We start from the raw sequence: 12,795 nt of genomic DNA, 5'->3' as shown, positions 1-12,795 counted from the left end.
GAGTTTAATAGCTTCTAGGGGAGAGGAAATAATTCAAGTTACTATATTGCGTATACAAAGTCCAAATATTAGTACAAAATCCACGAGCAAGAGAGGGCTTAAAAAAGGAACTAATCGATTCCAGAAAGAAGACCGGAATCCACGTTTTCCCTGAACTCGTCAACAACTCTCACTTGATCTTTAAGCACCTGTAGGTTCGCTTCTACTTGACTAGAGATGCCGATCCAGAAGCAGCATGTTTCATTTAAAAGTGCACGGGTAGGCCGGGCGCGGTGGCTCACGCCTGTAATCCCAGCACTTTGGGAGGGCAAGGCAGCCGGATCACGAGGTCAGGAGTTTGAGGCCAGCCTGGCTAACACAGTGAAACCCCGTCTCTACTAAAAATACAAAAATTAGCCGGGCGTGGTGGTGGGCACATGTAGTCCCAGCTACTCAGGAGGCTGAGCTACGAGAATCACTTGAATCTGGGAGGCGGAGCTTGCAGTGAGCCAAGATCATGCCACTGCACTCCAGCCTGGTGACAAAGCGAGACTCTAACTCAAAAACAAAACAAAAAAAAAAAAGTGCACATGTACCCCCTACTTCAGCCACAAGGACATCTAAGTCCTGTCTATTTTGTGCTATTCCTGGGGCTACAGACTCTATGGATTGTTGTTGTGCCTCTATGGCCCCTACTGTTGCCTTCCATCCTCATTGCATCATAATGGAAATATTAAATACTGATCTTTCAAGAAGAGGAATACCAGCAATCCAGAATATGTCTCTGACTGTAGAATCCCCCATCCATGGAGTTTCTAAGATGGGATTGTCATGTGCATGTCCTCCCCAATCTTCTCTTTTGGTTAAATCTCCATATGAGGGCATGGAAATGATAGATCTCTTTGTTCGGCGTATCTGAGATAGTGCACTCTCTAGAAAAGAGCCTAGGTTAGGGATGTCCACAGATGCTGCTGCCATGTCAGGGAAATTTTAAAATAACAGGTCAGGGACCATTGCTGCTACAGTGCAGGATGCCTTCCGATGCCTAGGGAGGATTACCTGTGTCCACGAGCCACCTGTCCCTCGAAGGGATGGTTCTAAGTTATCGCTTGTGAGAGAGACACAGGAAGATCTTTCTCATATCTCAGAAGCTTTCCCTTTTTACCTATAATAGGAGCATCTTTGGGATAGGGATATTCATACTCAGGATAGTCATTCACAATGCCGTTTGGAATTGTACATGCTAAATGAGAAGGGTCCACCTGACAAATGGAGTTTCAAAAGATCAGGGACACAGTATGTCCTGGCCAATATCTTAGACAACCCTTATTGCAGGGGCTGTCGGTCCAGACACGCCCTGTTCACCCACAGATTTGCAGGCCACCCCTATTCGCCAGCCTCATACAGGGGTCTCTAGAAAAGAGCCTAGGTTAGGGATGTCCACAGATGCTGCTGCCATGTCAGGGAAATTTTAAAATAACAGGTCAGGGACCATTGCTGCTACAGTGCAGGATGCCTTCCGATGCCTAGGGAGGATTACCTGTGTCCACGAGCCACCTGTCCCTCGAAGGGATGGTTCCACAAGGAGGCATGTTTGGGAAGGCCCCGTGTTGTTTTTCACATCATAGTACCGTGTGGCAAGGTGGTTATCTAGAGCCTGCCACTCCCATCAGAACTTCCAACCAGGAGGAGAGGCCAGATTCTAAAAGCCACCCCTGCATAGGGCTGCTAATTTTCTTAGATCATCTCTGTAGCTCTTTCTTTTCCAAACCTCTGAGCTTTCAGCAATCACAAGTGTGGTGTTACAATGTTTGACATCTCCCAGATATGGTCCCTTCCCCTGCTTTTAAAGCAGAGGGAGGCATTTGCTATTACCCAGTCATCTTTTCCTAATTGACGGTATGAAGGCTATCTTTGGGGGGAGTGTTTCCTGGCACTGCGCCGGGGGGAGTGTTTTCCTGGGAAGAGTTAGTTACCCAGTTGAAAGTGTTCCCATACCATGTGCCATTTATGCCCGATAAGTCTTCAAGGGTTAAAGATAAAGCTAGCAAAGGGAATCCTAAGACTGTAAGTTCTGGGTCATTGAGAGATTCCTCCATGTTGCTGAACTCAGCACACCGCTCAGGACAGACCCAGCAATCAGTCTTGTTGTACAAATGGGCCTATGACTGATACTGTAGAAGCAAGTGGGTGTGATGTATTACTAAATCCAATAAAAGTCCTAGCTGAGGCCAGGCGCGGTGGCTCGCGCCCATAATCCCAGCACTTTGGGAGCCCAAAGTGGGCAGATCACGAGGTCCAGAGATCGAGACTCATCCTGGCCAACATGGTGAAACCCCCGTCTCTACTAAAAATACAAAAATTAGCCAGGTGTGGTGAGCGCCTGTAGTCCCAGCTACTTGGGAGGCTGAGGCAGGAGAATGGCGTGAACCCGGGAGATGGAGGTTGCAGTGAGCTGAGATCGTGCCACTGCACTCCAGCCTGGTGACAGCCCGTGACTCCATCTCAAAAAAAAAAAAAAAAAGAAAGAAAGAAAAAGAAAAAGTGCTAGCTGACTCAGTGATAGTAAAACCTTCATGTTTACCTGTTGTCAGTAACTATGATCCCTGCTATAAGGAGAATAATTAAGCAAAATACGACAGTGATTGAGATTCTTCATCTGATATTCCATTCTGGGGGTGCGACAGTATACAGTCCTACTGAAAATAGAGTGAGTATAACAGTCCCTGCAAGGGTGGAGTAGTAGATAATTTCCATCTAAAATTTTACTCACCAAGATACAGAATTTCCCTTTGGGGGTCCGTGAAGTTACAAATGTAATCCCAGGATAATCAAAATCTCTCTGAAAGTACACGTCAAAAAGAAGTTTTAATATTTGATGGCAAATCTCGAGAGGAAAAGTAGAAATGACTGAAGGTATATGGTAAGTTAGGGGTGTGACTGAGTAGGAAGAGAAACCATCACTCATTTACTTATCTTTTATGATTTTCAGCTTAACATTTTCTATTTCTTCATATTTATATTTAGGACGTTCCTCTGGGCTGTCAGGGGTTGCCCTCTTAGCTTTCCAGGCTTTGACTTGAGTGTGATGTATCCAGGAGTCAATACCTGTTAACTTTTACCGCTGAGGGGGTTAAAAGAAGAACAGTGTAGAGGCCAGGTGCAGTGGCTCATGCCTGTAATCAGCACTTTGGGAGGCTAAGGCAGGCGGATCACCTGAGGTCAGGAGTTCGAGACCGGCCTGATCAACATGGAGAAAGCCTGTCTCCACTAAAAATACAAAAATTTGCCAGATGTGGTAGTACACACCTGTAATCCCAGCTACTCAAGAGACTGAGGCAGGAGACTCGCTTGAACCTGGGAGGCGGAGGTTGCGGTGAGCTGAGATTGCACCATTGCACTCCAGCCTGGGCAACAAAAGAGAAACTCCGTCTCAAAAATAAAAATAAGAAGAACAGTGTGGGGCCCTTCCCAGCTTGGGCTTGGGGAGGAGAGAGAGAAGAGAGAGCTTTCACCAGTACCAAATCCCCTGGGTTAAATAAAGGTGGTCCTGTGTTTGAGGTTGGGCTTCTGCTAGTTGTATTCATTGCTGTTGAAAGTGAGCTAGAGAGGTTACATCCTTAACCAATTCAGAGGTCTCCAGGTCTAATAAGAAATCACTGGTAAGGAAAGGCCATCCACACAGCATTTCAAACGGGCTCAGATCTAATTTTGAAGAGGTATTTCCTACCCGGGGTAAAGCCATGGGAAGAAGAGTGACCCAAGGAAGCTGAGTTTCTTGGGACAGTTTTCTGAGGTGTCTTGATGACATCGTTGGTCATCTCTACCTTTCCTAAGGACTGGGGTCTCCAAGCACAATGGAGATGATATCGTCTGCCTAGTGCCTTTGAGAACCCCCATGTGATGGCTGCCTTAAATGAGGGGCCATTGTCGCTTTAGAGGCACTCAAGTACACCAGCGTGAGGAGTTATTTCGTTAACTCACACTTTTATTACCTCAGAAGCCTTTTCTGTGTGGCATGGAAATGCCTCTACCCAGTTAGTGAAAGTATCTCCCCATACGAGGAGGCACTGGATGCCCTTCATCTTTGGTGTATGGGTGAAATCTATCTGCCAGTCCTCCCCTTAATAGCTTCCCATCCTTTGGGTTTGAGAAGGAAGGAGCTGCCTGTTGAGGAGATTATTTTTTTTTTTTGAGACGGAGTCGCTCTGTTGCCCAGGCTGGAGTGCAGTGGCCGGATCTCAGCTCACTGCAAGCTGTGCCTCCCGGGTTTACGCCATTCTCCTGCCTCAGCCTCCCGAGTAGCTGGGACTACAGGCGCTCGCCACCTCGCCCGGCTAGTTTTTTGTATTTTTAGTAGAGACGGGGTTTCACCGTGTTAGCCAGGATGGTCTCGATCTTCTGACCTCGTGATCCGCCCGTCTCGGCCTCCCAAAGTGCTGGGATTACAGGTGTGAGCCACCGCGCCCGGCCAAGGAGATTATTTTTAAGACAGACTTCACAAGCATTAACAACCTGTGTGACTGTTTTTAGGCCGGGCGCGGTGGCTCAAGCCTGTAACCCCAGCACTTTGGGAGGCCGAGACGGGCGGATCATGAGGTCAGGAGATCGAGACCATCCTGGCTAACACGGTGAAACCCTGTCTCTACTAAAAGTACAAAAAAAAACTAGCCGGGCGAGGTGGCGGGAGCCTGTAGTCCCAGCTACTCGGGAGGCTGAGGCAGGAGAATGGCGTAAACCCGGGAGGCGCAGCTTGCAGTGAGCTGAGATCCGGCCACTGCACTCCAGCCTGGGCGACAGAGCGAAACTCCGTCTCAAAAATAAAAAATAAAAAATAAAAATTAAAAAAAAAAACAACAACCTGTGTGACTGTTTTTAGTAAGCTCGCTCCTGAAAACAATCTCTGGATGCTCTGATCAGTTATATCCTTTCCCACGTGAACAGCTTGGTGAAGGATGTTCAGGACTTTCCATTGGCTGAAGGCTGGCAAGTGGAGTTTGACGTCCTCTGACTTCAACCATCCTGAGGGCTGGAAATGGCACCCTCAAGAGGCGGCCCATTGCATCACTGCAGGAGAGCACTGAGGCTTGATTGCTCTTCAGAGCCTTCCCAGATTCGAGGGGCTTCACCTGTGCTGTGCCTGAGGCTTCCTTGCCACTGACTTGGCTGCCTGATCAGCTACATGTTTCCTTCAGCTACTTCATCTGTTCCCTTCTGATGTCCCTGACAATGCATCCCTGCTACCCCTTGTGGAAGGAAAACTGATGACAATAACCTGTTAATTTCCTGATGGTATTTTACAGGAGATCCATTACCAGTAAGAAAGTGTTTTTCCTTCCAAATGGCAGCATAAGCATGGAGAACTAAGAAAGCATCCTTGGAGGCAGTGTAAAGATTAGCTGCCATTCCTTTCCTTATTTCAATTGCTCTTGTAAGAGCTATTACTTTAGCTAGTCGAGTGCTTGTGCCTGGAGAGAGGGATGCACTTTAATGACACCATTCAGAGTGATGACTGCATATCCTGCCTTACGGGACTCCTTGCTCTGCAAAGGAGCTTCCATCCATGAAAAGGGTCCAGCCTGGACTTCGTAGGGAGTGTCCCTGAGACCCTCCTTGGCTGCATAGGTCTGCACCACAACTTGCTCACAGTCATGTTCAGGTTCCCCAGTTTCCTTGGGGAGGCAAGTGGTTGGGTTTAGGCGAGGACAAGTGTTCAATTGGATTGTAGACCCTTCTAACAGCAGCGCCTGATATTTAAGGAGCCGGCTGTCTGTCAGTCAAAGGCTTCCCCTAGAAGACAGCAATCCTGCTACATCATGTGGGGTATAAACAGTTAAGTCATTTCCCAGGGTTAATTTGGTGGCATCTGGTACTAGTAGGGCCATGGCAGCAACTACTCAGAGGCATGCTGGCCATCCTTTAGCCATGATATCAAGTTCCTTACTCAAGTAGTCCACTAGCTATTGAGCTGGTCCTTAGGCTTGCGTTAAAACTCCCAGCACCATTCCCCTCCTTTCTGATACAGAAAGACTGAAGGCCCTCCGTATGGGAAGGCTGAGGGCAGGTGCCTTAAGTAAGGCTTGATTTAGCTAAATGCCTTTTGAGCTTCAGGTTCCCAGGTTACGAGATGAGCTTTAGCCACTTGAGTTTCTTTTATGAGGTGAAATAAAGGGCGAGCTATCTCACTGTACCCAGGTATCCATAGTCTGCAAAATACTCTAATGCCCCCAAATCCTCTTAGTTGCCTGATGGTTGGGGAGGAGGAAATGCGATTAATCCTTTCTTCCCCTAATGCTCTGGTCCCTTCAGACAACACTAAACCTAGGTACTTCACTGAGGTTTGGCAAAGCTGGGCCTTGGATTTTGATACCTAATGGCCTCTCTTGGCTACGAAATTCAGAAGAGCTTCAGCACCTTCCTGAGAAGCTTCCTCAATTGAGGTACAGAGAAATATGTCATCTACATATTGCAAGACCCTAACCTGAGAATGGGAAAACTCAGAAAGATCCTTTGACAATGCCTGTCCAAACAAGTGAGGACTGTCTCGAAATCCCTGAGGAAGCACCATCCATGTTAACTGGGCAGTTTGGCTGGAGGGATCTTAGAAGGTAAACCGGTATCGTGAGTCAGGATGTAATGGTACACAGAAAAAAGCATCCTTTAAATCTGGGACTGAGAACCATTTAGTTCCTTCAGGTATTTGAGTCAGCAAGATATAGGGATTAGGGACCACTGGCTGAATTGGGACTATGGCCTCATTAGCAGAGGTCTAGAACCAGTCTCCACGAGCAGAGCTCTAGAACCAGTCTCCATTAGCAGAGGTCTAGAACCAGTCTCCTTTCCCCATTGGGTTTTTGCAATCCTAATATTGGGGTATTGCAAGGGCTGTTAGAGGGCTTGAGGAAGCCCTTCATCTTCAGGTTATTAACAGTGGCTTCTAGCCCTTTCCTAGACTCTGACTTTAGGGGATATTGTCTCTAGTTAGGAAAAGAAGTGGGATCCTTAAGGTGGAACTGAACTGGCCTAGCAGTTACAGCTCAACCCATTCTTCCTTGAGTTGCCCACAGTTCTGGATTAATATTACCTTCCACCAGGGGGAGACAAAGAGTTGGTCCCGGGGCTATAAGGATGCTGGTCCCCATGTGAGCTAAAATGTCTCTGCCTAGTAAAGAAGTGGGACTTTCAGGTATGATTAAGAAGGCACGCATAAATAATAGATCCCCCCAACTACAACTAAGGGGTTGAGAAAAATACCAGGTCAGAACCTTTCCTGAGACTTCCCTCACAGTTATGCTATGGGAAGAGGGGAAGCCTGGATCAGAGAGGAGAAGAGAGACGCTGGCTCCAGTGTCCCGAAGGAGGTCCACCTTCCTTCCTTCCTTCCATTTCCAGAATCACTCAGGGTTCCTGTGCTGTAATGGCAGTTTGAGCCACTGGATCTGGGGGTTTGAACCCCAAGACCCATCAGTCCTGTTGGACCATGTATGAGACTGGTTCTGAACCTGGTGACCTCTGTCTCTGGGGGCAGTCCATTCTCCAGTGGTCCCTGCCACAGGCTGGACAGGGACACGATGGTTTTTGCTAGCTGCCTGGGTGCTCCTTCTTAAAGTGCCCCGACTTGTCACATCAGTAGCAACTAGCATATGCACCTCAGGGATCCTGGACTTTGCAAGCCTGCAAAGCAGCTACTAGAGCCTCTGTCCTTCTCTTGTGCCTCCTCCTGATCCCTATTATGAAAAACTAAGGTGGCCGCCCTCAACAGGTTCTCCAAGGTACTATCTGGTCCTATAGCCTTCTTCTGTAGTTTCCTTCTGATATCAGGAGCTGCTTGTGTAATAAACTTCTCCTTTAGGATGAGCTGTCCCTTGACTGAATCAGGGGATAAGGAGGTGTGTTTTATTAGTGCCTCTCTCAGCCTTTCCGTAAAGGCTGCAGGATTCTCATCTGGCTTTTGGCCCATCATGGACAATTTAGAGTAATTAAGGTGTTTGGCCCTAGTTCTTTGTAGGCCCTCCAATATGCACATTAAAAAGTTTTCCTTTTCCATTCATCTATGGCGTCACTGGGGAATGATGGTTCTCCATTCTTCCTTTTTTCACTTTCCCTATTTTCTCTTTTCTTTTTTGGCCTACTATAGGAGACATATTGCTTATCTCTGAATTTCTCTGCTGCCTTTAGAGCTGCCTGTTTTTCAGCTGTAGTTAGTGTTTGGTTTAGGAGCAGCATAACATCCCTCCATGAGACACTAAACACCTGAGTGAAATTGTGGACCGCTTCTATATACTTATAAGGATCATCAGAAAATTGACCTAAGTCTCCTTTTATTTGCCTAAGGTTCTGCAATTAGAAGGGCACTTGAACCCGAGTGGCATCACCTCCATTGGGCATTTCTTGTAGGGCGAAGTGGGGAGTTTCAGAGGTGGTGGAGCTGAAGGAGCTGATGGCATGGTTGGAGGGGGCCCCAGATAAGGGGGACAACAAGGGCCTGGACACTTAATAACTGCCTCAGATTGTTGCCCTGGAAGTTGCTTCTCTAGTTTTGGGGAATCATTCCCTTTGGGACCATCTGATATGACTGCTAAAAAAGCTGAGTCAATTGTGCAACAATTGCAAAGGTCTGGGTTGTCTTGCAGGGCAAAGAAAGCGTGTACATAGGGGACCTTGGACCATTTGCCCTCCTGTCTGCAGAAAAGATCAAATTGTTGGATAGTATTAAAATCAAGGTTCCCCTCCACAAGCCAGGCTGGTTCAAGATAAGAAGGCCATACCCTTGTGCAAAAGAAAATGAGCTGCTTGCCGGGCGCGGTAGTTCACGCCTGTAATCCCAGCACTTTGGGAGGCCGAGACGGGCGGATCACGAGGTCAGGAAATCGAGACCATCCTGGCTAACACGGTGAAACCCCGTCACTACTAAAAAATACAAAAAACTAGCCGGGTGACATGGCAGCGCCTGTAGTCCCAGCTACTCAGAAGGCTGAGGCAGGAGAATGGCGTGAACCCGGGAGGCGGAGCTTGCAGTGAGCTGAGAGCCGGCCACTGCACTCCAGCCTGGGCGACAGAGCGAGACTCCGTCTCAAAAAAAAAAAAAAAAAAGAAAATGAGCTGCTTTTCCTTCAAAGTCTTGGGGTCAAAGGAGTCCCAGTGATCACAGTGCATTCCAGAGGAGTACAGGCTGAAGTTGGTCTTTACGCATCTAGAAAGAGAAGCAGGAAAAGGCATCCCTTTAGTCTCCTTTCATGGCCCAGGGTGGAGGGGAAGACAGTGGGGTCATCCCCCCAGCTGTTTTTCCTTCCTTGGTTCCCTGAGCCCTGGCGTCTGTTAAAGGTGCTGCCCAGGAATGCAGATGTGACCTTCAGCCATGGAACCAGAGGAACTAAGCCACTGGGATTCGTCACATTCATCCCTGTGACTCTAGTCCTCCACTGGTGATTTCCCTTTGGCTTCTTAGACTTGTGTGATCTGTGTGGTTCCCCAGTAGACAGATCTTGGGGAGGACTATGTAACGGTTGCATTTGGGCAGGGCCCCTTAATGGAGGGAGTGTGCTGGTTTGAGCTCTGCAGTTTGTTATTATGGCCTGTACTAAAGTATTTATTCTTAGGCAGTGGCTCTAGGTAACTTCCGGGCATAAAATCTCCTTATTAATTAATTTTTTTTTTTTTAGATGGAATCTCACTCTGTTGCCCAGGCTGGAGTGCAGTGGTGCCATCTTGGCTCACTGCAACCTCTGCCTCCCAGGCTCAAGAAATTTTCCTGCCTCACTGGGTGTGGTGGCTCATGCTGTAATCTCAGCAATTTAGGAAGCTGAGGTGGGTGGACCATGAGGTCAGGAGTTCGAGACCATTCTGGCCAACATGGTAAAATCCTGTCTCTACTAAAAATACAAAAAAATAAAAAAAATAAAAATAACTGGACATGGTGGTGCATGCCTGTAATCCCAGTTACTCTGGAGGCTGAGGCAGGAGAATCACTTGAACCAGGGAGTCAGAGGTTGCAGTGAACCAATATCACACCACTGCACTCCAGCCTGGGCAACACAGTGAGACTCCGTCTCAAAAAAAAAAAAAAATTCCTGTCTCAGCTTCCTGAGCACAGGCACACACCACCATGCCTGGCTAATTTTTCGTAGTTTTAGTAGAGATGGGGTTCCACAACATTGGCCAGGCTGATCTTGAACTCCGGACCTCAGGTGATCCGCCTGCTTTGGCCTCCCAAAGTGCTGGGATTCCAGGCGTGAGCCACCGTGCCCGGTTTAAGCACCATTTTAATTGGAGGCCAAATAGGTGCTTTAAAACAACATAGGACTGAATGGTGTTTTTCCTGCTGATGGGACAGTATCGAGACTAAAATTTGATTTCAGAGGACATTTTCCTTCTCATCACTGAGTTTTCCCATTTACAGAAGAGGCAGAAAGCCTGGTGCTTGTAGAGGGGTGCAAAAAGGGAGAATTGGGAAGCTAGAAAGTTTCTGCAAAAAGCCGACAATGTGCCTCATGGAGAGGAGTCCCACTCCACTAGGTGGTGATTTTGACCTGGAAATACCATGTGCTCTGCAGACCAAGAGTAAAGAGAGAGATGCTCACTGCAGTGGGGTGGGGGTTTGGGGGCAGGTGGGGAGGCCCTCTGTTTCTAGAAAATCAAGAAAACAGCAATCCGTTTTCCTGACCTCGCCTAACAGAATTACTTCCCCGAACTGTAAAAATTCCCGCAGCATTGCATACAGAGAGTGGGTAGGAGACGTGGTGGTCATGGACAGGAGAGGAGGAAAATTGTGATAGAAAAAGCTTGGAGGCCCGGTTGCCATCACCCATCAGGCTGTTGGAGGCTGGGGTTAGTTCAGAAGCTTTCAGATGACACCAGGGTGTGTGGCCCTGGCCAGGAACCCTCCGTTACCCCGGGACCTCTTCCAGCCCCAAGTGATAGCTCTAGGTTCTCTGTGAAAGGAAACAGGTTTGAAACAAAGCAAACGTTCCCAGCACCCTGAGGACCCTGTGAGACTCGCTAAGTCCTCTCAGGCAAGCCTGTCCCCTGAGCTTGATTTATTAATTAATGTATTAAAAATAATAAATTACTCAACATGAAAATGTCTCTTGAGGAAGATGCACCACATTTATCCCAAGGATTCACACCTTCTCTGCACACCTGTTTTCCCAGGGCTGGGGTACTCCAGCTGAAGGACCGTGGTTCCGATCTGCCTCCTTTATGATAGGTATAATCCAGTTACCAAGAATGTGTGTCAGGAGTGAAGGTGCCATTCAGGTCAACTTCGCACTTGTTCAATCCTCAACAGATTCAAACAATGAATCAAAGAAAGAAAAGGGGGACCCCAGCAGTGATGATGCCAGCAATCCACCTACTATAGAGTTTGAAACCTTAATTAAAGGCCTTTCAGCTGCAAATGGTTTGGAACGCCTCACACTACTCGCCTCCTCAAATCGGGCTCTTTATTGATACCACTCCTGCAAAGAGACGTCGCGGTTTGTCAGAAGACACAATGAACATCCAGTGCGGAAGGGCAGCCGTCAAAGGTTTTAGTCTCCAGGAGAAGGGGTTCTTGAGGGCTATCAGCAGCAGGCAGAAGGCTTTATTGCATGTGTGGTTAGGTGATGGCAACCTACAGTTTGCCCTGGAACTGTGATCAAGAATGACCCGACCTCCTACTCTCTCTCTTTGCTTTTTATGTCTGTCTCCGTATCTCTCTCCCTCCTCTTCCTCTCAGCCTCCTTGGTCTCTCTCCCCATCTCTCTTTCTCTGTTCCCCCATCTCTCTTCCTCTCTTTCTGTCTCACTCTTCTCTCCCCAACTCTCTTTCTCTCTCCTTCTTCTGCACTTCTTTCTCCCTCCTCATCTCCCTCCCTGCCACTGTTAAAGCTCCTGGGACCCCACATGGAGGGCTCACACAGGACTCCTAGGCCACCTTTCAGGGCATACACACAGGGCTAGAGCACCTTGGGCCCCCACCTCCCAGCGCCCTCAAGGTCAGGGGTGTGGGGCATGCCTGTGCTCTCCTGGGTGGGCACCCCACAATCCAGGAAGAAGAAGCCACAGGTCACCACTGGCTTGAGTGGCATGCCCGCCGGGCTGCCAGCTTCCATCTTGTGATCTGCTGAGACCAAAGCAGAGGACACGTGCCCAGGCCCAGCCCTGCACCAGGGTGGGGGTAGGGGTGTGCCTGGGGGTGGGGGTGGGGACGGGAGCAGCCACTGCAAACTGGTCCCTGGCCAGCTTCCTGTCCTGCACCCTGCCATGCAAGGCCTCCTCTCTCACCCTTCCCCCTGCCCTCACCAGCTCCACCCCTAGAAAGTCACAGGCACAGGCTCCAGAAGTCTCCCTGGATCCAGGAACTAAGGACAAGCCCTGGCCTCTGCAGCCTCTAGACCAGGTGCCAGCGGCCCCCTCTGCGAGCTGACAGACCTTGGCTCTTACTTATGTCCTGCCCCAAGCCAGCCACACACCTTCCCCCTCAGCATAACCACCTCTTCCTGACTTTAGCGCTGACAGCCCTGCTTCCTGGTCACCTTCACCCCTCCCACCACAGTCCAGGCAAGCCCAAAGGCCAGCACTCTACGCCCACCCTTCCTCGGTGCCACTCTATTGTCTGCTGGCCCAGATAACTTAACCTTAATTTGTTCTAACCAAGATAGAACAAATAACGAGGACGAACCCCCGGCCTCTCCCAGGCAGATTTGGCAAATGCTCTCCACTTAGAAGCAGTGACAGTGACAGGACCTAGCGATGACCAAGGCTTGTCACCCAAGAGCAAGAAGGACAAAGAGCCCAGTTTCATGCCCTCACCCTGGGAGGACGTGGCCAGGAGAAC

This window comes from Rhinopithecus roxellana, chromosome 8 (genome assembly GCF_007565055.1).
Source record: "Rhinopithecus roxellana isolate Shanxi Qingling chromosome 8, ASM756505v1, whole genome shotgun sequence".
NCBI classification, from domain to species: Eukaryota; Metazoa; Chordata; class Mammalia; order Primates; family Cercopithecidae; genus Rhinopithecus; species Rhinopithecus roxellana.
Note: the sequence above shows the minus strand (reverse complement) of the source record.